Raw genomic sequence first — 7,413 nt, forward strand, 5'->3', positions numbered from 1 at the left:
GATCCTCCCCCCTCCTAGTCCCCTGAGGGAGGGAGGGAGGGAAAGAGCCAGAGCTTCCTTCATCCAGTTCCCTGGATCCCCTGGGAGAAATACAAAGAAAGCACCTTTAAGACCAACAAGTGCTAATGTTTTAAGCGTATTTTATTTTAAGGTTTTGGGTTTTTTAAATCTTTAGTTATGTTTGTGTCCTTTAAAAAGTTTATATCTCTGATACCTAATCTTAAACAGGTACACATATGGCCCAGCCTGGCCCAGCCAGGCCTGGCCCAACAAGGTCTCTTTTATGTCAGATCCGGCCGTCATAACAAATGAGTTTGACGCCCCTGTTCTAATAGACCATCAGCTTCTTGCTCAACTGAAATCTACTCCTTGGTATAAAGTCCTAAAGAAATGTCATTCCAGAGCCCCTCATTTGGCTAATATCACCGCGCACAGTTCAAGAGAAGCTTTTACAGCATTATGATCTTTGACTATGTCGACAGAAGTACCGACAGGAAGATTTTCTAAACCCCCCCTTGGATCAATGAATTTGTCTCTGCAGAACTTCTGTGGAAGGTCTATTCCACTATGTAATTCCCATGATATTCAGATCCTAGAAGTAGATTCCTATCTGGAATTCTAAACCCTCGATGCAATCTTTCCAACAGTGATAAGCGAATTTATCTGTTGTGGGATGTGAACCCTCCGGTCTCCTATAGCAGGATCCCCGACCCCCAGTCCGTGGACCTGTCCCGGTCCGTGGCCTGTTAGCAACCGGGCCGCAGAGTAAGGCAGAGAGCTTCACTTACCCCTTATTTTAAAAACTCCATGGGGGAACAGGGATGGGGTGTGGGCTTGGGGGCAGCCTGGGGCAGCAAAAACTCCAGCACCCCCATCCGCACTGGAATTTTACATAGCTGCTTATATTTTTAAATTTATTTTAGACATTTAGATTTTGTATAAATGAACTGAACAACTGAATGTAGTTTTATAATATTAGGCGTGTAATTTCTTTTACTCTTCTTTCTTCTTTTAGTTGTAACGGCCAATGGCCATACACAATACAATAAACTACCCCTACCACCAAGCGGTAGCAAGAGTTGAAGGGCTTGGAAGGCAAAGACAAAAGGGGTTGGGATCCCATGAAGGACCCCTGGCCGCCCGCTGGATTTGAACCTGGCTCCCCACGTTCAAGGCCTGCCGCAGGATTCGCCAGAGCCCTCAGGAGGATTTGCACCTGGCTCCCCACGTCCACCTCCTGTGGCTCTCGCTAACAGCCACGCTGAACCCCAAAGAACAAGGAGTCAAGAGCTGGTATTTAAAGCTTGTTTCACGAGGAATTTCCAAGTTATGGTGAGGGCAGGATTCTCTAGAGACTCATTTCCCTTCTCCTTGGAGTCAGTGTCTCCTCTCGTTCCTCTCCCTTCTCTCAGTCAATTTAAAAAAACTCCCAGTTGGCCTCTTTCTGAGGCCTTCTCTGTCTGTTGGAGTGTTGCAGTGCATTCTGGGAAGCCCTGTATGCAAATGACCTCATGCTGCCACCAAGGCTGGCCCCTTGTTGGGGAAGGGGAGGACAGGAGGGCCCAGAGCTCCCCCGCCATAGGACCCCTAAACACAGTGCCACCCCTAGGGTGCATGGTGCCCCAGGAAAGCCACCTGCATGCCCCCACCCCTGCCACTGCCCCAACGCTGCACTGTGCTGGGGAAGGGAAGGGGGAGTGGGCAGTGTTGGCGGAGACAAACAGGCAATTGTTTTGGGCAGGGGGGGGAATCCCAATTCCCCCCCCCCTTTCTGGCGCCCTAGGCATTTAAAAGGTGTGTGATCCCTTTAAATGTGATGGTCAGAACTCCCTTTGGAGTTCAATTATGCTTGTCTTGTTTGGTGGCCAGTTTGGTGTAGTGGTTAAGTGCGTGGACTATTGTCTGGGAGAACCAGGTTTGACTCCCCACTCCTCTACTTGCACCCGCCATAGCTCTGGCAGAGGTTGTCCTTGAAAGGGCAGCTGCTGTGGGAGCCCTCTCAGCCCCACCCACCTCACAGGGTGTCTGTTGTGGGGGGAGAAGTTATAGAAGATTGTAAGCCGCTCTGAGTCTCTGATTCAGAGAGAAGGGCGGGGTATAAATTTGTGAATTTAGGGGGGAGGTGTTTGTGAGTTTCATGCATTGTGCAGGGGGTTGGACTAGATGACCCTAGAGGTCCCTTCCAACTCTATGATTCTAATTCTTCTTCTTCTTCTCGTTACAACCTTCCTCCTGGCCCAACACTCAGAGTCCCCAGACATTTCTTGAATTGGACTTGGCAATCCTAGCTCACTTATAGAACCAGCCCTTAACAGTAAAGTTATTCCTCATTTGCTGTATGGAATAGAACTCTGGGGCTGGAAGGAACAAACGCTTGCTAGTTGGGAGACAATCCAAAACCATTTTTGTGGCGCCTTTTGGCATTACTGAAGGGGTCTCCAGCAGCCTTAGTGCGGACAGAAGTAGGCACCCCTTCATTTAGGGCCCGAGGACATTCAGCTGTCCTGAAAACCTGGAAGAAATACCAACTCTTACCAAGGGATTTTCTTACTAAACTTTTTGTGAGCTATTATATAAGGACCAAATTTACTCTGAATTTTAAAATAACAATATTGCTCGATATACGTTTCCGGACGACTTACTTAGACAAAATTCAGGATCTGCGACAATGGGTGTATAATGGAGATGCTCTAATACAGGGGTGTCAAACATGCAGCCTGGGGGCCGCATCAGGCCCTTGGAGGGCTCCTATCAGGCCCCTGAGCAACTGGCTCTAGTCTGCTTCCTTCTCCCTCTCTCTTGCTTCCTTCTGTGTAACAGATTGCTTTGCCAGGTTCTCTTGATCGCACAGGAGCTACAAAGCAAAACCTCTATTTTCTCTGTTGGCTGAGGATCCTCCCCCCTCCTAGTCCCCTGAGGGAGGGAGGGAAAGAGCCAGAGCTTCCTTCATCCAGTTCCCTGGATCCCCTGGGAGAAATACAAAGAAAGCACCTTTAAGACCAACAAGTGCTAATGTTTTAAGCGTATTTTATTTTAAGGTTTTGGGTTTTTTAAATCTTTAGTTATGTTTGTGTCCTTTAAAAAGTTTATATCTCTGATACCTAATCTTAAACAGGTACACATATGGCCCAGCCTGACCCAGCCAGGCCTGGCCCAACAAGGTCTCTTTTATGTCAGATCCGGCCGTCATAACAAATGAGTTTGACGCCCCTGTTCTAATAGACCATCAGCTTCTTGCTCAACTGAAATCTACTCCTTGGTATAAAGTCCTAAAGAAATGTCATTCCAGAGCCCCTCATTTGGCTAATATCACCGCGCACAGTTCAAGAGAAGCTTTTACAGCATTATGATCTTTGACTATGTCGACAGAAGTACCGACAGGAAGATTTTCTAAACCCCCCCTTGGATCAATGAATTTGTCTCTGCAGAACTTCTGTGGAAGGTCTATTCCACTATGTAATTCCCATGATATTCAGATCCTAGAAGTAGATTCCTATCTGGAATTCTAAACCCTCGATGCAATCTTTCCAACAGTGATAAGCGAATTTATCTGTTGTGGGATGTGAACCCTCCGGTCTCCTATAGCAGGATCCCCGACCCCCAGTCCGTGGACCTGTCCCGGTCCGTGGCCTGTGAGCAACAGGGCCGCAGAGTAAGGCAGAGAGCTTCACTTACCCCTTATTTTAAAAACTCCATGGGGGAACAGGGATGGGGTGTGGGCTTGGGGGCAGCCTGGGGCAGCAAAAACTCCAGCACCCCCATCCGCACTGGAATTTTACATAGCTGCTTATATTTTTAAATTTATTTTAGACATTTAGATTTTGTATAAATGAATTGAACAACTGAATGTAGTTTTATAATATTAGGCGTGTAAGTTCTTTTACTCTTCTTTCTTCTTTTAGTTGTAACGGCCAATGGCCATACACAATACAATAAACTACCCCTACCACCAAGCGGTAGCAAGAGTTGAAGGGCTTGGAAGGCAAAGACAAAAGGGGTTGGGATCCCATGAAGGACCCCTGGCCGCCCGCTGGATTTGAACCTGGCTCCCCACGTTCAAGGCCTGCCGCAGGATTCGCCAGAGCCCTCAGGAGGATTTGCACCTGGCTCCCCACGTCCACCTCCTGTGGCTCTCGCTAACAGCCACGCTGAACCCCAAAGAACAAGGAGTCAAGAACTGATATTTAAAGCTTGTTTCATGAGAAATTTCCAAGTTATGATGAGGGCAGGATTCTCTAGAGACTCATTTCCCTTCTCCTTGGAGTCAGTGTCTCCTCTCGTTCCTCTCCCTTCTCTCAGTCAATTTAAAAAACTCCCAGTTGGCCTCTTTCTGAGGCCTTCTCTGTCTGTTGGAGTGTTGCAGTGCATTCTGGGAAGGCCTGTATGCAAATGACCTCCTGCTGCCGCCAAGGCTGGCCCCTTGTTGGGGAAGGGGAGGACAGGAGGGCCCAGAGCTCCCCCGCCATAGGACCCCTAAACACAGTGCCACCCCTAGGGTGCATGGTGCCCCAGGAAAGCCACCTGCCTGCCGCCACCCCTGCCACTGCCCCAACGCTGCACTGTGCTGGGGAAGGGAAGGGGGAGTGGGCAGTGTTGGCGGAGACAAACAGGCAATTGTCTTGGGCAGGGGGGGGAATCCCAATTCCCCCCCCTTTCTGGCGCCCTAGGCATTTAAAAGGTGTGTGATCCCTTTAAATGTGATGGTCAGGACTCCCTTTGGAGTTCAATTATGCTTGTCTTGTTTGGTGGCTAGTTTGGTGTAGTGGTTAAGTGCGTGGACTATTGTCTGGGAGAACCAGGTTTGATTCCCCACTCCTCTACTTGCACCCGCCATAGCTCTGGCAGAGGTTGTCCTTGAAAGGGCAGCTGCTGTGGGAGCCCTCTCAGCCCCACCCACCTCACAGGGTGTCTGTTGTGGGGGGAGAAGTTATAGAAGATTGTAAGCCGCTCTGAGTCTCTGATTCAGAGAGAAGGGCGGGGTATAAATTTGTGAATTTAGGGGGGAGGTGTTTGTGAGTTTCATGCATTGTGCAGGGGGTTGGACTAGATGACCCTAGAGGTCCCTTCCAACTCTATGATTCTAATTCTTCTTCTTCTTGTTGTTACAACTTTCCTCCTGGCCCAACACTCAGAGTCCCCAGACATTTTTTGAATTGGACTTGGCAATCCTAGCTCACTTATAGAACCAGCCCTTAACAGTAAAGTTATTCCTCATTTGCTGTATGGAATAGAACTCTGGGGCTGGAAGGAACAAACGCTTGCTAGTTGGGAGACAATCCAAAACCATTTTTGTGGCGCCTTTTGGCATTACTGAAGGGGTCTCCAGCAGCCTTAGTGCGGACAGAAGTAGGCACCCCTTCATTTAGGGCCCGAGGACATTCAGCTGTCCTGAAAACCTGGAAGAAATACCAACTCTTACCAAGGGATTTTCTTACTAAACTTTTTGTGAGCTATTATATAAGGACCAAATTTACTCTGAATTTTAAAATAACAATATTGCTCGATATACGTTTCCGGACGACTTACTTAGACAAAATTCAGGACCTGCGACAATGGGTGTATAATGGAGATGCTCTAATACAGGGGTGTCAAACATGCAGCCTGGGGGCCGCATCAGGCCCTTGGAGGGCTCCTATCAGGCCCCTGAGCAACTGGCTCTAGTCTGCTTCCTTCTCCCTCTCTCTTGCTTCCTTCTGTGTAACAGATTGCTTTGCCAGGTTCTCTTGATCGCACAGGAGCTACAAAGCAAAACCTCTATTTTCTCTGTTGGCTGAGGATCCTCCCCCCTCCTAGTCCCCTGAGGGAGGGAGGGAGGGAAAGAGCCAGAGCTTCCTTCATCCAGTTCCCTGGATCCCCTGGGAGAAATACAAAGAAAGCACCTTTAAGACCAACAAGTGCTAATGTTTTAAGCGTATTTTATTTTAAGGTTTTGGGTTTTTTAAATCTTTAGTTATGTTTGTGTCCTTTAAAAAGTTTATATCTCTGATACCTAATCTTAAACAGGTACACATATGGCCCAGCCTGACCCAGCCAGGCCTGGCCCAACAAGGTCTCTTTTATGTCAGATCCGGCCGTCATAACAAATGAGTTTGACGCCCCTGTTCTAATAGACCATCAGCTTCTTGCTCAACTGAAATCTACTCCTTGGTATAAAGTCCTAAAGAAATGTCATTCCAGAGCCCCTCATTTGGCTAATATCACCGCACACAGTTCAAGAGAAGCTTTTACAGCATTATGATCTTTGACTATGTCGACAGAAGTACCGACAGGAAGATTTTCTAAACCCCCCCTTGGATCAATGAATTTGTCTCTGCAGAACTTCTGTGGAAGGTCTATTCCACTATGTAATTCCCATGATATTCAGATCCTAGAAGTAGATTCCTATCTGGAATTCTAAACCCTCAATGCAGTCTTTCCAACAGTGATAAGCGAATTTATCTGTTGTGGGATGTGAACCCTCCGGTCTCCTATAGCAGGATCCCCGACCCCCAGTCCGTGGACCTGTCCCGGTCCGTGGCCTGTGAGCAACCGGGCCGCAGAGTAAGGCAGAGATCTTCACTTACCCCTTATTTTAAAAACTCCATGGGGGAACAGGGATGGGGTGTGGGCTTGGGTGCAGCCTGGGGCAGCAAAAACTCCAGCACCCCCATCCGCACTGGAATTTTACATAGCTGCTTATATTTTTAAATTTATTTTAGACATTTAGATTTTGTATAAATGAATTGAACAACTGAATGTAATTTTATAATATTAGGCGTGTAATTTCTTTTACTCTTCTTTCTTCTTTTAGTTGTAACGGCCAATGGCCATACACAATACAATAAACTACCCCTACCACCAAGCGGTAGCAAGAGTTGAAGGGCTAGGAAGGCAAAGACAAAAGGGGTTGGGATCCCATGAAGGACCCCTGGCCGCCCGCTGGATTTGAACCTGGCTCCCCACGTTCAAGGCCTGCCGCAGGATTCGCCAGAGCCCTCAGGAGGATTTGCACCTGGCTCCCCACGTCCACCTCCTGTGGCTCTCGCTAACAGCCACGCTGAACCCCAAAGAACAAGGAGTCAAGAGCTGATATTTAAAGCTTGTTTCACAAGGAATTTCCAAGTTATGGTGAGGGCAGGATTCTCTAGAGACTCATTTCCCTTCTCCTTGGAGTCAGTGTCTCCTCTCGTTCCTCTCCCTTCTCTCAGTCAATTTAAAAAACTCCCAGTTGGCCTCTTTCTGAGGCCTTCTCTGTCTGTTGGAGTGTTGCAGTGCATTCTGGGAAGGCCTGTATGCAAATGACCTCCTGCTGCCGCCAAGGCTGGCCCCTTGTTGGGGAAGGGGAGGACAGGAGGGCCCAGAGCTCCCCCGCCATAGGACCCCTAAACACAGTGCCACCCCTAGGGTGCATGGTGCCCCAGGAAAGCCACCTGC

Source organism: Heteronotia binoei, chromosome 12 (assembly GCF_032191835.1).
Source record: "Heteronotia binoei isolate CCM8104 ecotype False Entrance Well chromosome 12, APGP_CSIRO_Hbin_v1, whole genome shotgun sequence".
NCBI lineage: Eukaryota > Metazoa > Chordata > Lepidosauria > Squamata > Gekkonidae > Heteronotia > Heteronotia binoei.